General features: G+C 37.8%; 1 long non-coding RNA gene across 1 annotated transcript; it reads right to left on the minus strand.

Moving 5' to 3' along the window:
• Positions 1-672: 672 nt before the first annotated feature.
• Positions 673-24,558, minus strand: LOC309570581. The gene is made up of 7 exons (XR_014226254.1): positions 24,424-24,558; positions 20,968-21,258; positions 19,645-19,719; positions 17,004-17,074; positions 14,072-14,298; positions 13,876-13,957; positions 673-843 (listed from the first exon to the last, which is right to left on the minus strand). It is a non-coding gene; the product is annotated as an uncharacterized lncRNA (long non-coding RNA).

Genomic DNA, 24,558 nt, shown 5'->3' on the forward strand with positions numbered 1-24,558 from the left:
CATAAAAAACCCTAAAATGCTGTCATGAATTGTTAAGTTTCTTCTCTGCTCTACTGGAAGTCCTAAAATAGCAGATCCATCCAGCATTAAGAAGTAAATTCTTGAGTATATATGATCATGCTCAAGACAATATTCTAGGCAAATGGATGCAAACATATGAGAAAAAAGGGATCAGTATTGGACCAAAAGAGTTAGGAGAGACCAGTGTAGAAAGGAACCAGAAACTTAGGTTAACAAAAGGAACAAACAAAAAAAAAAAAAAAAGGGAGAAGACAGAGAACTCTAGAGAAGGAGAGATATTTAACAGCTATAGATCAAGAAAATATTAGCAGAGGGAGAAAGAAAATAATTTGACCTTTTAATAATTACTGTACAGAAAAAGAAATTTCACCTTTTAGTAAGTCGGACTTTACCAGTAAACAACTTTGTAAGTCTACCCCACTTTTTGCAAGTGAGCCATGTAGGACTCAGTTGTTAAAATAAAGACTAATGCTGTGTTTTATTAAACTTATATGTCTTTAATATGGATTTTATACTCTTCACATTTGATTTAACATTTCTACAAACATCTTTAAGTTACAATTACATTGGGAAACCAACACATTTTATATGAAGGCAGAAGAACAATATTTTTTGACTATTCAAACCATAAAAAAATTCATGAGTGCCATATTCTTCTTTTTCTATGTCTTCGTTACAGCACTATCAGTCAAGAAAGTACTGGTATCAGCATCAAAGGAAGGGTCAGCAGTCTTCCACATCAGAAGTTAAGACAATACTTTCAACATGGAAAGTAGGATTGTCAGAGAGGTAGCAAGTGAAAAGCTTCAGAAAGGATGGCATCTATAAGGAGTCAGAAAAAAAGGAAAAAAAAACAGGGAAAGATAAGATAACAAGATTGAAAAGGACAGGAATAAACAATACACAGGAAATGGCAACAGCAACAGTCGTGTTTATTCATATTAGAAACAGTACAAGAACACTGACACAAAAGGTGAGGAATAAGGCAGCCATCCTTAGAGAGGTCTAAAGAAAAGATCTACTATGGTATGAAATGCCCAGTTATTTCTCGATTAAGGTGTCAGGCCAGTCACTTAACTTTTAGTTTGAACTAGTCAATTCAGAGCAGGATTCCTGAGAAGTCAGCAAAACAAAATGGGCACCCCCAGAGGGCAATTCATCCCATCCTAAGGTCTGAATCTTAGACTCTGAATCACATATTTGAAATGTAATTAATTTGGTGAAGTTCACTAGGTATTTATGAACCTAGCATCTTATCTTCAAGCTGAATATTTATGGATAACAATGTCTGGATTAAAATAATAAAAGATTCAGCATATTTTCAACTTCCTTTAATCTGAACAAAGAAAATTTACTGATTACTTTCATCTGCACAGAACATGTAATAGGTTAGTGCTGCATAATATTTTTTACTACTGAACAGTACTTGTGTGCACTACACTGAGCACAAAAACAAAGCCTGACCCAAATAAAAGGAGTTTGCTCTTCTGTTACAACTAATTATGTACTACTTGGCTTTAAGTTTATCTGCTGTAAACAAAAATTTAAGCTTAACATCACTAGAATTCTCTGTTCCAAACATTAAGACATAATTCATTAAATATCACATTTAACTGATACTTAAAATGGCACTGCTGATATTTCAGTAATTTGTTACTAAATACAGTAAGTACAGTAAGTACTGCTGTGAAAAAATGCTGAAATCCAATGTCATGGTCATGGACACATATTTTAATTGTTATTTTAAATGAACTACAATTAAATAAAAGAGTCATGGGTGAAGGGCTGCTTTTAAAGTTGGTATATAGCCCAGTCTCTGTGCAGGAAACTTCAGTGTGGAGCCGGTCTGTGGAAAAAACCTCTTCATACCACCTTCACCAGCTTGCCAGCCCAGATGCAAAACCAAGACTGTGTGCTTACAGAACAGCATTACCAAAGCATAAATGATCACAGAAGGGGATGGGAAAGTGAGCTTTCCTCCTGGGAAGTGATCTGAGGGCTGAAATACACCAAAGGGACAGTTCATTGTTGGCACTTCCTTGTTAATACAGAAAATCTGAGAGACATAGTCCTGGGACTGCACAATTCATACCCATTTGGAGACCTACGCATGCAGTGGTCTTCCACTAATAATTATTTTAGAATACAGGCATCTTGATGTCATGATATCATGCCTATTACATGAGGACAACACAGAGTTGTCAGTTACAATGCAATTAAAAAGACATCTTTGAAATATAAATATACCTGAAATGGGATTTTGCACTGAACAATTTACATGATCTAAACTACTCTAGAATCATGCAACATGAAATAGTGTAACATCATTGCAAAACAACATAACAGCAAGGGCTAACTATAAAATGGACCAAGAAGTCTCTTATTTAGAACTTCTAAAAGTTTTATCTCCATTTAATTTCATTTTCCTTTTAGCACAAACATGAAGAGCACAGTTACGTTAGTTTTTCAGTATTCATATCTTTACTGGGTGCCCTTAAAAACTGCCGCCCAGTGACACAGACATGGCACAGGAATGGGAACCCTATCACACAGCAATTTATAGCATAGTTCCTATGCTGACCTATCTCTATCAGCAGAAATTAATACACTGCATTCCAAAAAGTAGATGTTACCATTCCAAAATTAATTGTGAACTGGCACCATAAGAGTTCTCCCTGCTCCACCCATTTTCACTCTCCGTCCTCTTCAGCAACGGGGCAGTTTTAGAGGGGATGTTACTCTGCCACACATCAGCTCAGGGTTCAGTTACAGGGAAGTGTTGCTCAGGTGAACACTCACCACTGAGTGAATGTAAGAAAATGTGGGATCCTTATCTCTGTAGTTAAATGGGGTTTTTGCATGGTAATTCATGAAGATCAGTTATAGTCACTCTATGAATATTTGCTAACTGCTCAGTTTAAAAAGTATGGGATTTCCCTAAACATATACTCTTGCTATAATGCTATATACACTTACGGGAATCATGCAGAAACTAAGCACGTCCATGAACAAATTCCTGAATGAAACTTTTTTTTTGCCATTTCCTAATTTATTTTATTTTATTACAGCTTATGGATGAAATCCACACTGATGTCTAACCTGTAATGAATACCAATGTAAGTAAACCATTGTTCTACAGCTACATTCGGTTATGAATTGATTGACTTCGCCTAGTCTTGCTGAGTAACAGTTAATTAGCAGTTTCTATTTTCAATTTCAGTACTATTACAATTAAGTTTTACACAGAAATTCTGACACTTAACTGTTATTGCGTGCCTGCTTGTGCCTTTTCTCAAATGCTAGTGACTAGAATTAACAGAAATATATATTTTTAAAATGGTTTTGACTTTTTTCATGTCTAATTGTGGGGGTTTTAAGAGCTAACTTGAGAAGACAAACATTGTGGCAGTCATAATTTCAGCGGGATAATGAATTTTGTGATTCAGGTTGGCCCTGAAAATCAATTTAAAGCCTTCCTTAGAAGTGACTGTGCTAAAATAAAAATGCACAGCGAGTAAAGTACAGCTCAGAACATCAGTTAAAAAGCTGAAGTCTTACTCTGTTTTCCATGCAAGTGCAAAGCATAACATATCTGAGCACCGTATAAAATATATTACTGTAAATACTCACCTGACTCCTCTCTTTCATCCTATTATTTTTCCTATGCTCATTAAGGTTTTTTTTATCTTTCCTTCTGTAAAGGACAATAATTTCCTTCTGCCCATTTCAGTTTCTTCCTTTGCTTTTTCCAACTCACCTGCACAGTTTCTGAAATTCCAGAATTTAAAAAGGGCTATGGATCCAATCCTGGGGTTAAATACTGAGTTCTGAAAGCTTTTAGCATGGCTGAAGATCAATAACTTAAAATTTAAGTGTTTGTGTTCTCTTATTTCCAGCAAAGATATAAAAACACTAGAATAAAGTTCTGCAGTGAATCTATTTAGATATCTGTAACCTTAAAATGAGATCATCATTCTGTAAAGAGCTATGCTCATACAGCAAAACAATGATTTTTACTGATTTGAACTATATCATTACCTCTGATACCTTATTTTCATGTTTAGCTGTTATGAGAAAGGCATGTCCACTTCTCTCCTTTAGCAGCCATTCTAAATGGTGCACACAATGCTTCAACAAATGAAGTTATTCATGTCTTTAAATATTTATAACCACCTTATTATAAGATATTTAGGAGATAAAAATAGCTAGCGCTAAGACTAGAATATTGTACACAAAGATAAGTATTTTCTATCCTGTAACAATTCATAACCAACATTTATTACCTGCATCCATGACATACATTTTTAAATGCCAGGTCTTGTAAACACAAAATCCACCTTCACAGTATTTTTTCAAGTAGCTTAATAGCCATAATATCAAATGTTGTTTCACACATAGTATCAACATTTGATGTTTCATTGACACAGTAACAGGAAGCCAGCTCAGTGTAAGTTACTTTGTAGAAGATAGTGCCAGAACTTCAAGGTGTTACTTCTCAGGAATCATGAACTCCTGCAGTCTTTAAAGATAAAATGACACATGACAAACAACAAAAGTAAAGCCAATTTTTAGGGACCAATATTGACTAACTAAAAGAACGATCTCTATAGCCAGTATAGAAATCTGACCAAGAGAGAAGCACAAAATTGTTTTCTATTAAAATAACTTACCCTCTTAGAAAAAAACCCAAACCAACCAACCCCCCCAGCCCCCAAAAGTATGCTTTTTTACTATTGTTATGGTGACCCTGGTACATAATCTATTTGTATAGTCATGTGCTGACAGGATTATTAATTACTGAGTTCCAAATTTGAGCAGAAATCATGTATCTTGTTAGCTAAGTTTAGTCATAAACATAAGTATGCAATCATAATCAATATTAAGAAGGAAAACTGTAAAATAAAAGCTTCAGACTTATGAAAAGATATGTGCCAAGAAAATCCCACTGCATTTTATAAAACCCCTTTCATTTAAGGGGATGTCCTATGACATTGCTTTCAGTCTTTCCACAGACTCTTTAGTATTTAGGAACAACTTTTTAGGGATGTGCAAAATAATAATTAAGAAAAGCAATCCCACTGTCCATAAGCTTCAATTTATCATCAGTAGGTGTAAGAATCCACTGAATTAATTTATTTTTAGGAAGATCATAGATCACAGAAAAATGCAAATCAAAGGGACCAAGCTTTAGAAATCCAAGACTTTTTTTCTGCTGTTTAGTAAGACAAACATTATCTAAAAGTCGTAACTCATCATGTGGAAAAAACTCCATCACATTCTTATGAGTGCTACAGGAAGGGGGAAAAGGAATAAATTAATTCATCTACACTCAGCAGATTTCAAATGATGGGACAAGTCCCACTTGGAGAAGATGCAAACTGCATGTTGCAAAGGAGAAGCAATACTATTGTGCAGCCAGCTTTCCACAGCACCTCATTTGAATCCTTTTGTATTCACTGGTGAGGCCATGCTGCCAATAACTGTGTTCAGTCTGGGACTCCTCGCTACAAGGACATTCAAGTGCTGGAGCACCAGAGAAGGGCAACGGAGATGGTGAAAGGTCTGGAGCACAAGTCCTGTGAGGAGCAGCTGAGGGAGCTGAGGTTGCTCAGCCTGGAGAAAAAGAGGCTCAGAAGGGAACTTATCTCTCTCTGTAACTGCCAGAAAGAGGGTATGGCCAGGTGGGGGTCGGTCTCTCCTCCGAGGTAACCGGTGACAGGACAAGAGGAAACGGACTCAAGTTGTTCCAGAGGACATTTAGATTGGATATTAGGAAACATTTCTTCAATGAGAGGGTTGTTAAGCACTAGAACAGGCTGTCCAGGGCATTTAAAAGACATGTAGATACAGCACTTAGGGACACAGTTTAGTGGTGGACTTTTACTGTTACGTTTATAGTTAACTTGACGATCTTAAGGGCCTTTTCCAAACTAAATGATTCTATTCTGTGATTCATTTGTCTGACTGCATCTGCAGTGCAGAACTCCAGAGACAGGAGGCTGAAGAAAGTATAGTGGGACAGAAGACAAGCTTTAGATGTCAAAGATTTATAGGACCATTTGTACCTCTGCATGTAATTGTTACTGGAGTAAGCAGGAAAGTAGGTTTTTGACTTAAAAGGATAATGCATTACTGAAGAAGAAGCTGAGGTTCCAGAAGACAGGTAAGGGTGTAGCTAGGACAAGTGTGGAGTGAGCTAGAGTCAGATAGAGATCTGTAGCCATGTTCTCTAGTAAAGTGACTTTCAGCTGACCCCAGTGTATTTATCCAACTGTGATCTTTCCAACTCTTATTGAAACCCCTTCTCTGATACCTATTCCAAATTCTTCATTCACGTACACTTACCCTCAGACCTAACAATACACCCCATCACTGCTTCTGTACTCATATGCTTTGCCTAGAGTCATAAATCCCTCCCTCCTGTCAATCACAGGTAAAGTCAGGAAATCACCTTTTTCCACACTATAGCAGAAGTCACTCTCTCCTTCCTTACAAGTTGCTTTCTGATACAAGGCAAAGATTCCACTCAATTTCTTATTCAGCTTGTAGCTCAAGCCTGAGCAAAGACAACATCAGAATCATGTAAGCTAGCAACAGGTATTTAGCAAGATAACACAAAAACAAGCACAACCCTCCTCATTCTCCACATATGTATCAAAAGACATGAGTAAGAGAAATGGAACACAAAAAGGTTAAACAGAGCACCTACCAACTTGCTTTTATCCTTTTAAAAAACTATTGTCAGTATTTGTTTCTAGTATTTTGTTTAAATTTCATTAAATACACTACAATGATTTTAGATCAGACAAATTATTTCTTTAAGATAAACATATTTATACCACTTGAATATGGCTTATAACTTGGTGTACCTCAAATTGGGCAACACTGCAATGCCTAACATAAATATGCACAGAAGGTTGGAAAAGCTAGTCTCTCTACAAATTATTTATGGATGTGCTTGTATGGTACTCAGGACAATGGGAAGTAAACTATGTCAAGGGCAACTAAAAGCACTGATAATAGAAATATTTTATGATGCTGGAAAATTTTCAATAGTAAGAAAAAAGTAGTAAGAGACGTGATATGAGGACAAAGAAGCTTTTTACAATGTAAAATTTTCATTCAGGGAAATAAATTAAAAGAAGTTGATGAAATACAACTGGGATTTTTGAAAAAGTAATACACAGGTAATAAGACATGTTCATAATTGTAAGGAAAGTTTATGCCCATTAATAATGACAGAATAGAAAATTTTAAAATCTGTTTTTCTGGCAATGAGAAATCAGGCTTTAATTCAAAGAAGGATATATATTGTAATCTAGAGGAGTTGACAAGTTTAGTCTTTGTCAGATGAGGACCCTAGACTTGAAAAATTATACTTACTTCTCAGAAAACTAGATCTACTAGTCGGGAATATATATGAAAAGTAGGACTAGTGACGAATTTTAGGGATACTCAAGGACAACACAACAATTAAGAACCTCATATTTCTGTTACTGGGGAAGGTGTGATAGGGTCAGAAGGATTAATGCTGCCAGACTGCTCTTCCTGGCTCCCTTCTGGGCACCTCTTGCTGTTGCTTGCTGTGGAGAGGCACGTAACTTACCTAAAGCTTGGAAGGTAGGGAGTGCTCTCTACTTTTTCATACACTCCAGAACATCAGTTCCCACTTTTTTTTGAGCAACAGATCATTATCAGCCCTCAGCAATTTTCAAAAGCCACCACACACCCATCTGATCAAACTTTTAATTGGAAACACTCTTATGGTTTAGCCAAACAGCTGTTCAATCCACCATCACCTTGGAGTCCACTAGGGGTTTGCAGACAACAGCTTAGAAACCACTCCAGCTGTTGCAAAGGTACAATGCAAAGGTACTCCATCCTTCCCTCCACACCTTCTGGTTGCTGTGTGAAGCATTGCTGCTTCATTATCTGATTTCCCCCAGGATTAATTTTAGGGCCTGTGACTGCTTTTAGCTTCTGAAGTAGCAGCAAACTGGCATTTTCAATTGTCCACAGGTTTATGAACAATAGAAGTAAAACTGATCTGCCCATCCACAATATTGCTACTGCCAGAAAAAGGAACAATAAAAAAATCTACAGATTTAAGAAAATATACATTTGATTAATGTTTAAAAAATTATCATCAATCAATGAGGATGACAAACTATTATTTACAGATCCAGAATGATTTTAAGAAATTAACACAAGCTGCTAAAAATCCATGCAAAAACCAGTAAGGTGGCTTGAGAACCCTGGCTTCTCACAGCAGCAAGATATTACCCATCACATTAACAGTGACATTTCAACCCTGTAGCAGGCAGGAACTCCAAGTTCAAAACATGTACTTTAAGCTTGTTGGGGTTATGAACCTCTAAAAAACAGGGAGAAAGAATCTTCTCTTCATTTTGCAGCCCCTGATGTTAAAAAGAACAGCTGCAAGGCCCTGCCTTCCTGAGTGGCAAGACTGGTCACAGCCTGCTGAGCTCACCATTTACGGGCTGATGGCTGCTGTAATCCAACAGCCACTGCCTCTCTCTGATGATGGATATGGCTGAACAGTGGGGGCAGCAATATCTGGCCACTGTGACAGCCATGGCTCCTGGATCACCACAGGTCCTGCTGTGAGATCCTTCTGCAGCTCTTCAGGGTCAACATTAGGTCTGACTCCAACTGTGAATATTTTCCCTTTATCATCTGCAATCTTTACAACCACACTTTTTCAGGCTATTTAGGAACAGGTGGACCAGCAAAGGTGCCAGCACAAACCTCTGAGAGGGGGCAGTGTTAAAACCACCCATTAGTCACTATACTGTTCCTTATCTTCTAAAACCCTTTACTAATCCACAAAGAATTTTAAGTGACTCCATACTTCATTTTGTTAACAGTCTTCAATTACAGAACTTTTTAAAAAGTTTTGGGTCACTTTTTCCTGTGCATCTGGAAATGTTTCCTTCAAATAACTAGCAAAGCTCTAATTCAAAACTACTTGTACAAAAGCCATGATGGTTGCTATTACACCTATCCACGTTCCTATTAATTGTATGCTTTATCACAATCACTGGCAGTTTGTCTGTCATGGTAGTCTGACTTTTTAGTCCTTTAGTCCACGACCACCCCTAAAACCCTTTTTAAAACTAGGGTCACATTTGTTACTTTTCAGTCCTCTGTTATCAAAGCTAATTAAAGTATCAGATTACACAACACAGTCCATGGTTTGTTCAGCAATATAATTTCTAAATTTTTCTAGGACTACTAAATGAACAGCAAGTTATTAGGTAATGTATTAATGTTTATTCAATCAATTTGTTAAAAATTTTTTTCTTGATATATCAAATCTGAGCTATTCTCTATAAAAATCAACTCCTATTTGGGGATGTCCCTAATCTCCCTGTCATAAACCTTGCCAGCGAAATGAGTTAAATTTCTTTCTGTAATGGCTTTCACAGCAACTGCCTCCATCCCACCAACTAGCCCAGAGCTCTTACTAAAGTTCTCCTATTCAGCCATGGAACCATCTAGAACTACATTTTGTGGTTTATTCTGATAAAATTAAACCATTGGACTATATTTTCTTTGGTACATACTGCGCCATTTGTCTGCACAGTCCAATCTACCATCTGTAATCAGCCAGGCACTCAACATTCCATCCTCTCTGTATGATCTACACACTGGTATTTCAGTGTCTTTAAAAGAAAGTAAAGGGTTACATGCAGACCCACTTACAGAAAGAGGGTGACATACCTGGGGAATTCCTGATTGAATTCATCCTTACCACTTCTCTGAAGACTCATTACTTTCAAGGCACAATGGCAGCAGAGCACTATGAGATATCAATGTGCCAAGATACCAAATAAAAACTAGTGTAGGTTCCTTCCCAACAGAGATCAAATGGCATTTGAAAAAAGGTCTGATGAATGGCACAGTTGTTGTTATTCAAGATTTCTGTACCAAGAGATGCTGTGTCAGGAATGGAATACATGAAGGATGCTACAAAAGTATAGAAAGTCCTTCTGCACACACTACAGAACTTTGTGATATTTGCATTTACTTCCTTACACGAGAAGGGAGAATCTGTTCTTACTGCTGTGGAGAAGAGAGTGATGCTTTCAGGACACAATGCCAGTAGCTACGGACTTGAGTTTGGCAGCTGAGGTGGCCTTTGGGGCTAGCATTTTTTCTGTTGGCTGCAACTCTGGTTGGAGCACCTTCTTTCCGCATTAAATATGACATGGCATTAGGCACACCAGAATCCATCAGCTACACTGCAGCATCCAGTGTATATTCATTATTATTTATCTGTACTACCATAAATCTTGGAAGGCCTCACCCTGGGCCACTTTGTATTACACCGGGCCATGAACAAAACATGACAAAATATAGATATGCTTAAATTCTACATAAAGAGACAACAGAGGGATTATGGCAGAGCCCAAATGCAATGACACAGTACTACTGTGATATGCATTGGCATTAATATGCCTGCAATATAACTGTTGTCTAGTTGGATTGCTTAAAGCTTCACAGTACATAAAACTTTTAAGAAAAAATTAAAGGGAAGATAGTGAACAATTCTGTTTGTGAAGAAGTCAACCAATCCATGAGAGGCAGCTGAGGAGAAAATATTCAGTGTGGTCTGAAAATTTAATGACTGAATGATGGAAGCTGGCATCAAATGTTGATCAAAACCAGAGTCACCCTCTTGATACTGAAGGAGAGGTATCAGGTAGAAGTAGTCTTGATGAGCCTTGAAAATAAAGACAGATAGCTTATCGTTTTTGCTTTTAAATGAAGCAGGAAATTCAAAATACCAAAGGAGTAGGTTTGGAAAATGGTATTTACAGTAGAGCAGCACTTTGCCTAGCTAATGAGCAAGGCAATGCTGCGTTTTGTCAAAGCAAAGTAAAAGATTTTCTAATAAAGACTTGATCCATGAAAAACCTGCTGACAGAGAAGAATGATCATCCTTTAAGGGTAGGACAAAGATTCCCAAAACACAGGTTTACACTAGATTTGATGACAAAACAAATGACAGCATGATAGTATCATTCATAAAGGATCCAGAGAGGTTTTGTGAGGGCATCAACCTAAATACAAAAACACCTGCTAACAAAACCCAACAGTTTTAACTGGAAATAAAGAACTGAGGGCATTGCTGAAGAAAATTTTCATGCATTAAATCTGTTTAGGGTTGGAAAAGAGGAGGTATATGAAATGCATAAAACATTGTTTTTCCTATAGATACTGTGAAATGAGAAAATTATTTTGTGTCACATTTATTACTAACTTGTTACATCTACCTATGCTACCATGTTTTGACTTTCAAGGGTTGAAGAAAAACAATGTTCATGATGTTACAATGTGAGGAGTGCCTCATTGGACACAAGTAAAGACATGCTGCATTCTGGACAGTCACGGTACAAGCAAAGTACAAACAGCAGTAGAGGAAAAGATCTCAGAGACTTGCAACAACTAACATGCTGAATGTTCAGGCACATTCCTTTGCTCTTCCTTCTCAGTGCACAGAAGGAAACTTACTCTGTTGCTGTAGTTTGGCATTTCAGCTCTTGAGGTATTCTCAAGCCCAGATAATGTGTAGCTATGCAGCAAATGCCCACTCCCTACATTCCAAAACATCATCTCCTTCTCTTCATATCGGTTTTCCTGCTTTTGTCTTGGTTTCAGTCATTTATAGCATCACAGCATGAGTTAAACAGAAGAAACAATCAGATCAGGTACTCAACAACAGGGGTAAGCAGCAGTGAGTACTGGAGAGCTGGTTACAGCAGGGCGCAATTCAGAGTTCCTTCTCTTCCAAGTATTTGTAGCAACACTGCTACAAATACAGAATAGAGCAGAGCTATGCCCCAACATTATCTCCCTCAAAGTACTGGAAAGTTGCCACCACGGGAAGAGGAAGCAGTCACACCCAGGTGATCTGCCTCTCAGTGGTGACCAGAGAAAAAATCAGATACAGATGAAACATGCAGAGGATTCCACATACTCCACTCACCGGCATGTCACTTTCCTTCCTTTTCTCTTCTGAAACTAGATCTATTCTGAAGCATTTCTGATCTAGAGACACAGCTAGAAGGCTGTGTTTAGGAGGTTTTTTTGCAATCACCTAATCTCTCTCTGCTTTTCTTTCTTTTACCCAACTTACTGCAAGTAAAAATATATATGGCAGATAGGATTAACAGCAAACATATAGGTCTAAACATTATAAAAAAAAATACATTTATCAAGAATTTTTTAATGCAAAATGAAACATCCAGTGTTCTCAAATAATTTCATTTCATACTGAAAAGGTGTCAATTTCATTTTATATTGCAAAATCTCAAAAGAATCACTGTTCAGGTTTTTTAACTAGAACTCCGAAAATACCCATCCCATAATGAACATAATAAAATTGTGGTTTGAGCACTGTTGAAGGTGATACATTTCAAAATCATTAAGTTTTGTGTTTGAATAAGAAATTATGGCTTCTGCTTGGTACTAATTTTCTTTAGCAACCCATTGTCTTCTGTTCTTAGTTGTAACTGTCATCTTGAATCCCCAATTCATACTGTAATTCACAAGTAGTCACTGAGTCTTCTTCAACACTTCAAAGTTCTTATACTCCTCTCCAACAGAAGAAAACCAAAAACTTTGAGAAAACTTTTACTGAAAGTTTTAAACTTAAATCTATTATATATTCAGTGCAATGAAAAATACCAGTAGCTATCCACTTAGTTCTCCTTTCAGGTATATTATTCAAACCCATTATTAAGGGTTTTGGGGGTTTTGTTTGTTTTTGTGTTTTTCTAACTGAACTCTCTAGTCTGCTTCTGATCTGAGTCTGATATTTTTTTCGGTCTTGCTCTTTCTTCAAATTACTTTCATTTCACCTTTCTTGTGCCAAGCAACAAAAATAATCCTGTGCTCCTTAACCTTTACTCATCAATTATTATCTGTGTCCTTGCTTCATGAGGAAGAGTCTCTAACTGTCCTTACACACAATTCTTCTAGACCTTTAGAGCCCCTTGACAATTATCCACAAATTCAGTAACATTTCCAGTGCTTCCATTTTTTTGATACTAAGACACAGTTGAAAACATCCTTGAATTTAAATACCAGAAAGGAAATACAACATCATAAAAAAGGGCACAGAGTTTACAATACCCCTTTTGTTATACAGGGAAAACACCTACATGTAGTTTTTGCTCATTTGTACATAAAAATAGGAGTCAAAGCAATGACTGTACCCATAGCTACAGGAAAAGAACTTCCTCTTTAACCCAAGCATAGATATTTATAGTTATTTTTGGGTGAATCCACCAACATATGATACGGATAATATGTAGTTCCTGCCTAAGACTATAGCTAATCAGTATGTATAATCAAACTCAGCTCAGTTTAATTTAGCCAAGGTACACTGACAGAAATATAATATATGTATATTTATTAACATTTCAATATTCAACCCAGCAAGACAATTACATTAGTAAATCAGTTTGCAATCTACACAAATCTACACAAATATTAGTGGTATAAAAAGTTCTTATAGATCTATAAATTTCAAGAAGTTTATCAGTCAAAACAGAGAGCAAGTCAGAGACACACTATACTGAAAATAAAGAAAACAAACAACTTAGAACTCCCTACTTAATTGCAGTAAGGAAAAACTTCAGGGTCCCATGGTGAATTACCTAAGAATAATAAAATCCTTAATGGGTATGCTGTACATATTTTCTAAAAAGAACTGAAGCAATTTGACATAAGTCAAACCTCTTGATTCACATTTTTATCACTATTAGTTTGCCAATGTCAGTAAAGACTAACTATTGAAAAAGTCAATCATTTCGATGTACTTACAGATGAATTTTCTCATCATGTGACCAATTATCCACAAAGCCTCAGTGCCATTAAGAAGTTTTGAGGAATATAGTATTTGGTACTGCCAAAAAAACATAATTAAAAGAATGCATGTAAATTATACTAATTTTCTAATTAGAAATGCTTTATGATTAATTCACATCTAAAGTACATGTGGGGGAAAAGCAGGACTTACATTATCCCAATAGGCAGGTTCCCGTACAATCAATGAGACAGTGACAGAATGCACAGTAAGGAGTCACAGTAGGGTCCTGATCTTGCAACTGAACTTTCACAAAAAGAACCCCGCACAACTGCAGAATCTCCTGAATTTCAATAGGGCCCTACCCACACATAATCAATTACAGAGTCTGCCTATGTGGGAGTAACAACAGCGAGAACAGGACCTGTTCCTCCACACACCTGCAAAAATACCAAGATTAAAAAAAAAATAAAATTAGTAACATGCAGCAAAACCTACTGATAGCCTGTTTTATTACAGCATTTAGCACATAATAAAGGAGTTTCATACATCTTTAAGTTGCATAGTATTTATAGGAATTTTTAGCTCCTTCTTTAAAGAATGTTGGCTTAAAATTGCTTATGAATGTTACATGTAGTGACAGCACATTATGGAAGCTTTTATTGATGTTACTTGAAATTTAATTTTTTAATTATCATTTTCTAAAGACTAATAATCCTAGTTTCTTTGGTCTGTTGTGCATGTCACTTTTTAATGCTTCAACCTTCATAAAATCTGTCCCACAACACCCATTGTAGGGACACAGCACAGGCCCGTGAATTTATTGATGTCTTCATGACTGTGAAAGCATCTGACCACATATAGTAGCATCCAAGACCAAAGCCTTCAAAAATACATAATAAAAAGCAGTTTAGAATTAGTTATCTTTAGACTAAAAAGTGGCAGGTTTTTAAAACAAAAAGTCCTTTTGAAAATTCTTTGCTAAATTTAAGGACTTCATGAACACCATTTAAAACACAGGAAGCACACAATATAGTGTTAAACAAGAATACACCACCACTTTGCTGTTCACACAAAACTTAACATCCATTATTTGACCTTACTCTTCTTATTAAAAACATATCTGTGTTGATCTTTAAAAGGAAAATGTTACAAGTTACAATATTTTTATATATTATAACCATTTAAAAGCAGGTTAGCCATAGGTTCCATTAAGTAATATTTAACTGGTGACACTATCACTACAGGTGATAAAGGTTTTAAGAACCAATAGATCCTAGAAATATGCAAAAAATTTTTCTTCATTCCTTTGATACATATAGCTCTGCAGAAACAACAATACTTAACAAACAAACAAACAAACAAAAAAGCTGGGACCAAATGAAAGGATTTGAGAATCTAATAGACAAGCCAAAAGTTTCATAAAACGGAATGCAGCTTGTTTGGGGGTTTTTTTGGTGATGACTAATTGTTCTCTTCTTGGCTTTGACTTTGTGAAAAAAAAAAAAAAAAACCAAACATGAAAATTAACAGAAAATGGAAAAGAGTATCACAAGTTTTTGTTCCTTGCTGCCAGATTGATGGTTTTCAGCTGGGCAGGAGGACAAACAAAAAAGTTGACATTTCAAGACAGTTACCTTATGATACTGAACTGGAAGTGTTTCTCCTCATGTTACTTCTTTCAAATTTTACATTTCATATGCATGACTCTTAGGCTTCTGTTATTCTGAGAAATTCAACTGTTTCTAATGAATATGCTCCAGCACTAAATTCTGTTGAAAGAGTGTCGTGTCTTGACCCTTGTCTAACATTACGCAGAAAATTTTAAAATATCAGACATATGCCAAGTTAGTGTGCCTACCTGAGCCTGTACAGTGAGGGACGCAGCACCTCTGGCAAGTGTAACCTGCCCATTTCTCACTGACTGAGATGAATGGACAGACAAAATTTCAGTACAATTTTGGTGACAAAATCAAACAGCTACAGATCTAGCATTTCCCAAGTGGCAATGCAGTGTGGTAACTTGATGCAGCCTGATCCTAATATTGTTTTCTGTCCCTGTTTCCAGCTCCACATCTTTCTTCACAAAGGAAGTTAATTGGAATACAATGCATATTTTCTGCACTGTTCCAAGAGAGAAGGTTGTAGGATGGGTCAGGGACACATAGCTGCATTCTAAACTACAGTCAGTTTCTAGAGAGAGCTGAAAACACAATTTTACAATTCTGACAGCCTAAGGAATAGCTCAGACCTAACATCCAAACAACCAAAGAAATGAAATACTGAAGCTGTCTCAGCAGTTCCCTTCTCTGACATGGACTAGAGAAACATGTTTCTAATCCAGGTACAGAAAATACCATATCATGCAATGATTCACAAGTGGTTTGGGAGACTAGAAGGCCCTGGCAAAACCAAGTTTTTTTCATGACTAGCAGAAGTAATTAAGTCTAGTTACCTATCAGCACACTTATAGGTGCCACCAACACACTTGTGCCAAAGCTAGCTTGGCTGTTTCCCCACTCCCTTCTAAACAGATTTTTCTGAATTTCAGCTTCTGATGTTTAGGAGAACAAGAGGCAGCTCACATTGTGGCTAGATCTGAGCCACACATTGACTGGCAGACCAACCAAGCATGCCGACCTGCAAGGCAACAGGTTGAACAGAACAGAAAATTTCTGAGTCCGTGCTGCAATTTCTTCTACCCCAGGGCACTAATTTGAGTCCCTTCTCTACTCACAGCTGCTAAATTTCATTCAAATTGCAGAAACTTGACTTTGTGACCTCTACCTCTATATCAAATGCAGCTGAAATCAAGCAGTGGATTCTAAAGTTATTAGGCGATAACACGATCCTATATATCTTGTTTTGCTCAGAAACTAGACATGAAAACACCGTAGCATAATCACTGTGAAAATAATGATTTTTATGTCACTTATTGTTTTCATTCCGGAATTACACCACAAAGTCAGATACAACAGAACAAAATCATTACATGGTGATAGCATAAATGAATCCAGAGAATATAGAGACTGTTTCAATAACACTGGCTTCATTTCACCAAGGTGAACAGGGCCCTAAATACAAGTCGCTTCATAAAGGTGAAAATTTAACAGAAATACAGTATTATATTTGTTTTTTAACTTACCACAACTATAACTGACTGCTCTTCATGGAGATCCTTGCTTCTCTTCCAACTCCATACTGTCTTTCCTAAGGCTTAAGAAAAGTTCAGTGATACACAGTTCAATAAAACAGCCACATCAAGTCTACTCATTCTATTCAATAAACCTGGACTTTTGTGGGGTTTTTGGTTGGGTTGGTTTTCTTTACTTTTTTTTTTTTTTTTTTTTAAGAATAAGCATAGTGATTTTTTAAAGCATCACCTTAAAATCCTGATCTTACTGTCTTGGATCCCAATACCCCAAATTAGGGAATAGTTTTTTATTATATGTAAAACCTGGTTCCTTTTCTATAAATAGCATCCACAATGCCCTCTTTACCCTTTCTATTGATACAGCACTAAATTTTTAACTTGTGTATTTCTCACTAAAAAGGCATACTTGAAATCAGAGGGCTTTATTTGTGGCTGGATTCCAGGAACTGATGAAGGAAGGAAAGAAATTGAAAAAGTATAATGACCTCTCTAAAACTCCAGTAAAAAAGAAGAGAGACAAAGAATAATCAGTGTGGAAAAGTTAATAGAAAACTGGACATTAGAGGAAAGGTTAGCAGGACACAACAGGTATAAAAAGAGTCAGGGAAGTGAAAGTGATTCAACCAAAAGGGGACAGAACAAAAGAAACAAAGTTATATTCTTAGCAGGGTAATGAAAACAAGCTTTTCAAAACTGTTCGACATTGGCCTACCTCTCCTTCTGTTAAGTAAAAGAATTACATCAATTCAAAAAATGCCTTAAAAAAACCTTAAAACCATTTAACTTTAAGCATTTGGAGTATCTAAACTCTGCTCAGCTGAACAACTAAAGACGTGCTTAAATTTGAAAATCAATTTACATCCTATTGTTATCTTTCACTAGGTCTGTAGTATCAAAAACACATTCAAAACTGAACCCGAGCTCCTTAACCTAGTAACACTCAGACTCACACATTGGTGCTAGTCGGGATCCAGCCCACTGGTTACCAGACAGGCAAAGTCAAATACAAGATGCAAGGGACTAGCATGGAATCAGACTCTTCTCTCCCATACTCATACAAGTATTTTTACTTAAGTGCAAGACTAACTGTTTGATGAAGAGAACGCAAACAGTTAAGTGCTCCAAGTTAATTCAAGAATCAGCTCTCTAAAAGAAAACTAAAGAAAAAATGGCTGAGAAAGAACAAAGCAACAGATTGTTGAATCTGTATTAAAAATAAATGACCTCTGGGTTACATCTCAATGCACTGTGCCTGAAAACTGCTGCTTCTTTCTGGTTTAAGTATTAAACCTTGTTTTTAAAACATGAAATGGTAAAGAACCCTGGCAAAGTTTAAACAAGTTTAGTGGTTGATAACAGCACTAAAGTAATTCTTAACACAGGGTGTAGTTCAGATATTGGCGTAAAGGGCTCGGCATCTCTCCTGGCTATTTAAACACATTTGTGCTTCCAAACCCAGTTTGGTAAACAGCTAGGACAGGGTTAATATCCCATATTCCAAGAAGATAAACTGTGGAAATCACACACCAAAATAGGGTTCTGTCCCTTTTACTCCTTACTCTACAATACAGTTACTAAAGGAAAACAGAAATTGAGCTATTTGTTGAGATACCAAAAAAGGTCTGGGGCATCTCTCAGCATTCTCTGAACTTCTGCTCACTGTGATCCATCTCCTGAATTATGGATCATTCTGTGCATCATTATTTTAAACTGTCACCTACCTAAATAACCAGGAAGCCAACATCAACACTTAACAACTATATTCTTACACACGCAAGCCCCTGCTACCAATATTACATCCTTTATTTATAGCTGTAAAAGAAAGGAAACTCCTTGTTTTTAAGATCTATGCTTAATAAATCTGCACATATAAAAATCATTACCTAATGATTCTTATGAGTAAGATTAAAGACCTGATTAAGGCAGTGAGTTAAAGAGAGAATTAGTTCCTCTGTATATTCAGTCACATTTTCACAAAATGGCTAAACAAAATAACATTTTGTTCTTCTCAGGAGAATTATGAGCACTACTAAAATTTTATAAATGGTGTGAAGCTCAGAGTTGAAAATTCCTCAGAAATTAGGAAACTAGAGAAGCAAATTAACAACTTGCATCAGTCTTAAAAGAAAAAAATTGTACAGTAAAAGAGCAAACAAATTAATAACTAGCCAAAAGCACTTCCAGATCCCCCACTCCTGCATTCATTGCAGTAGCATTTCATTTAGTTGCAGGCACACATATCTGCCAAATTTAAGCTTCAGTCTTTCAAACAGTTTCACATATCCTGAACTTCACTCTTCTAAGTAGTGCTACTGATAAAACTATTCATGTGAACAGAGTTAAGCACATGCACAGGACTAAGGTTAAAGAAAGTAATAAAGAAATTAGCTAATGAATTCAGTGTATAACTAACAATTATTTTTGAAGTTGAGGACAGCAAGGAATAAAGCAAAGCTTGAAAAATTACCAGCTGAAATACAGACTGTGAAGGAGAAATTAGGTTATGGTCCCAGAAATTACCCGACAAAAATCTAACTTCAATACCTATAAAATAACAGAATTAGTGCTAAACAGGAAAAAATAATAGAGAATCCCTAACTTAATAGTAATGATAACCACACTCTTTTCTCACCATTTGATGAGTCTTCTTTCGTTCAAGGCTGAAGTTCATGGGTGCTGTGGAGAAGATCATTTGGCAACTGTTCTGCTGTAATTAATCCATGAAAAAAGAATGGACTTCAGTTTTCACAGATACCAAGCCAGAACTTTTCACAACCATTAAATCCACAAAAATATTAAAACGTTTAGAAGTTACAGTAGACCATTTAAGCCAAACTTTACCACAGAACCTAAGTTTAATACCAAATCCTTTCTTAAATCCTCAGGGATACATTTGTTACTATGAGTCAGGCCTACAGATATGTTGGAGTCAATACTACAAGATGTTAACAAAATATAGAAATCCAACCTTTCGATGACTACACCACTAGTCTTCATGCTACATTGAGCATTTTAGTGGCTCCAAAAAAAATCTAAATGGAAGGTTTGCTATTGATAAATCAGGAGGTAAAAGAAAAAAAGCTAGTTTTATTTTTCATGTGGAAGTTCATAGGAAATCTAATAAAGTATTTGCACATGCTAAGCCAGCACATACTTCTTGCAGTCCTTACAGTCCACAGAAATATCCTTAGATCAGGTTTATTCTGGCAAATTCAAAACTTTCTTTTCATTGTACAATAGTAAATGCTGTCCACTTTAGTCCTTTCTAGATTACAACCTCTATCATTGCTAGCAGACTAAAATTGCAAAAGCAATGAGTTCCAAATCCTGTATTTGTCAGGGTACATTAGAGACTGAATGGCTACAGCAGAAGGTAAAACACACATAAAGGAGGATGCCCAACTACAGTTACTTGGTTATTAAACTGAAACTTTAAACTTCAAGTGATACGAAATTTACAGGGGAGGCCTGAAGGGTGGCTTAGATGAACCTATAACAAGGATCTAGAAGGCTGGATGAGCACCAGGGACAAGGCAGGGCTCAAATTAGAAAAATAAGTAGGAAAAAAATTCAAATTTCCACTGGCTGTATGTCCATATACAATACAAACACTGAATACCAAAACAATATGTAGGTGTGCAATTATTATAATTATGTGGGTATACCTTAGTGCCCCCCAATTGGTCTAACTTACCCAGGAACTGGTGCAGATGAAATGGAATAACATGCAAGAACCCAGGCAAGTCAAAGAATCTAACTAAAAAGCTACACAGTAATGACACAACGCCAGTTTTCATTACAACAAATTCCTCTAATCCTCATAGTTGTAAAATAAATCTTAAAAACACAGAGCAAGGTAATTTGTAAAGTAATGCACGCCTGAGCCAGAAGACAGCCTCCAGCTTTCTAAACATCCTTAGCTATGAGCTTCTGTGTCATTTCAGCAGACAAGTACCTTGCTTTGGTTTTGCCACCTCTCAATTGGATCTAAGCAATCCAGTATATTCAAGCACGAAGTCTGCTGCATATAGGACACTCCAAGTACAGAAAGCTGGGGGGATGTCATCTCAGCAACGCAGGTTATTATAAGCCCTTCTTTATACTGATTTTCTCTAGACTTTCAATTCACAAATTCGGGGTCTCAGGATCCTCCAGGGCATAAATCCAGGATTCCTAAAGAAGTGTCTTCTAGGTCTCTAGACTGGATCCAGTTATCAACAGTTTCATTCGTCTGACATAAGAGAACCTGTGCAAGAAGTGGGAAAAAAAGTTGTCATTTCTAGAGACAGAACTTTCTCAAGGCTGGTGAAAGTCTAAGGAATGAAATTGCCTAAGAGCTAAAGGCCATCAGGAATCTAACTGCACCTTGCTTGAAGAACAAAACCCATTACTTCAGCCTTACCTCACTAACATAAAGACATAAGGTGTATGGAAGAGAAGACAGATACAATAAACTGAAAACATTCAATTACACATGCTCCTTCCCTTGGCAACAAGAGAACAGGTAATATGACAAATGCTGGTCACATCACTTATTACCATATCAGGAGATTCTCTGACAATCTAATGGCATTCTCTGTGGAGAAGAACCTGTAAGGCAGGACAGGCACTATGAGGAGGTGTTCAGATAGTGCTGTAATGAGAACTGCATAAAGAAAGGATTCCATTATAGAAACTGCAGCTTAACCTCATACCTACTACCACAGCAGATTAGACATATACCACTCTGATGAGTCCAAGTTGTTTGGAATGGAAATCTGACCTAAAGAACTGACATCATTTTTGGTGAGGCTCAAAATCCCTTTCTTTTCCTTCTGTCCTCAGCTGTGCTCCTGCTGTGACTTTTTGGCTTGGTTAGTCACTGGGGAAACAAACTGATCATCCTCTCCCAGATGCTACAGCTAAAGAATGCAATAGCCATCTCCTCTTAAATGGGTTTTTACACTACAGCAGTTGCCTTTCTCACTTGTTCTAATTCTCAGTTAAATATTTACCCATTCTGGTCCACAAATTATTATAATTGTGCATTATTTAAGTTAAGAGATATGGTTAGAAGGTGTGAACTAAGACTATTATATTAGGTTTAAGCTTTATGCAGTCCTAAGTAATTCTGAGAATAATGATTGTGTAATGTCACTATTAGCTTTGTAAGTCCGAAACACAAGAGCAAAATAATGAAGAGAACTACTCAGTGTGCTTACACATAATAACATACATTTCAGTCTGTGCAGAACTGGGGCCTATATGTATTAAGAACGGAACCTGAGAGCAAGTACTAGATATTAGGGGATGTAAAGATTTTACTTTCATTAAAAATCTTAATGAAATCTTAGGAATGATAACTGCAAGGACAAGAGTGTCCTATTCATATTAGAGAATACCATGGATCATAGAAACAGTGCATCACAGAATATTGACACACTATCTTCTATATCTTATTTTTACGTTTGGATTGGAAAAATGGGTGAAAAATAATAACTAGAAGTATTTTAGGGAAAAACTATACATAATCTAAGTACAGAGAAGTGGTATCAGCAATATTATAATTTTATAATTTTCTTTACTGTTTTCACTGCTATTTCTACTCCAAAGTTTTCTTTTCACAGGCACATAGCCTTCAGGAAAAAAAATTAGAAAACATGTGCTATCATTCTTTTCAGTTGAAAGGCACACTTATTGAAAATTTTGCTCAGACTAATTTTAATAAAAGAAGAGCAAAAAATATAGTGCAAATCATTTATATTTCCTCCTTTTTAACAGAATGGCTTTACGATCTGAAGTTTTGTCATCCGGCTCATTTTCACTGAGAACCTGGTTTAAAAAAACTAGAAATCAGTTTTTTTAGTAGTACCAAACTTCAATTCAGAGGAAAATATAATAACACAAATGCATAATATTAGCTATGTGATTACTTACTTATTGCCTTGCACTACTTTTTTCCTAAGGAGCTCCAGAATTACATACTTTCTGAGCAGCATTACTTTTCGTAGCCATGATGGTCTAAGCTTTTTGAGCCCAAAAGCTTGGTGTTTCGAAATGCAGCAGTTGGTTAAAAAAAAAAAAAAAAAAAGAAAGAAAAAAAAAAGGAGAGCGAGAGAAATAGAAATTACCTCTCCCTTTCAAAACTTGTTCTGCTTATATTTTATCAGTGCAGCTCTAGCAGGGAGCAGTGGAATCATGAAAAGCATTAGGCCCTGAGCCTGCTAGCGCTCGTCTGCCAGCAGTCCAAGCGAGTTCAAGAGGACTTGCTCACAGACGTGAAGATTTTGAAAGTCAGTGGGAACAGAGCTCCCGGACTCTCATTATGTACTTTTGAAAAACCTTCCCCAAAGTCATGGGAACAACAGTTTGCAGGTCTGAGGCCTCTGCTTTCCTTTCCATTTCTAAAAGCGCATCAGATTAGGAAAAAACCCCAAAACACTGAAGCTAGAAAGTCCGAGGAGCGGCTGGCAGGGATGCGCTGGGTCTCCCAGCCGAGGCAGGGTCCGCGGAGCTCCCAGGGAAGGACCCTTCAGCAGGCACAAGTCAAGTGCAGACAGCGAGAGGCTCGGGCGGCACTGCAGCCTGCCTTCCCCGCGCGGCTTTCGGCAGCTCGCTAACCTCCATCTCGGCTTCCCCATCACTGAAACGCGGGTGGGAGCACCAACCCGGCCATCAGGTACCTTACGATCACAGCTTGGGGCGGAGGGTAGGATGCGGCGTGAAAATGAAAGTTCGCGTTCTCTCCGAGCGCTTTGCGCGCAGCCGAGGCGGGAGCGCTGCCCGAGTTGAACCTCGCTCCGTCAAGTTCCTCCGAGTGGGCTTTTTGCCGTTTTTCTTTTTTTTTTTTTTTTTTTTTTGGTGTGGGGTTTTTTTTTTGTTGGTTTGGGGTTTTTTTTGGTTTTTTTTTTGTTTTTTGGGTTTTTTTTCTTTGCGATGACCAGTGTAGTGCATTCCGGGCCCGCTCTGCCCCGAGATGAGCCCACACAGCTCCGCTCCACCGCTCGGGAGCTGCTCGCGAGCCCGGCCGGGGGGCGGCCAGGGGGGCGCCCCCGGGGCGCTGCCGCCCGGAGCCGGTGCGGCGGCAGGAGGGGGATGGGGAGCGGCGGCTACCAGGCGGGATCGGGATCAGGCCCGCGCGCTGCGGGCAAGCGCCGAGCGCTCCGACCCCTCCTCTGGCTGCGGCGGAGTGCGCGGCTATGGGGGGACAAGGGGGGTCAGGCTGCAACCTGAGCGCAGCGGGAGCCGCAGGGGTCCTTGGAGGCGCGGGGGGGGGGGGTGGGGGGGGCACGGGTGGAGGCGCTGTTCATATTTTCCTCAGGTCCTCTTGGCGCACATCCCCCTCCCCCAGCCGGGCTTCCTTTCCCTACCTTCCCAAAATCCGCTATCGTGCCCCCCTATCCACCCCCCTCCCTTCCACCGGCGCCTTTACCTTGACAAGTTCGCGGGGCCAGCGGAGGTCTCGCTCCCCCGCTCTCTTTCTCCCTCTCTCTCTCTTGCTCCCTCTCTCCCACACACATCTCTAACGCGCCACCTCTCCCCCGCGGGCCCGGGCTCCGGGTGACAT

The sequence above is a fragment of the Coloeus monedula genome (assembly GCF_965178545.1).
Source record: "Coloeus monedula genome assembly, chromosome: 3".
Lineage (NCBI taxonomy): Eukaryota > Metazoa > Chordata > Aves > Passeriformes > Corvidae > Coloeus > Coloeus monedula.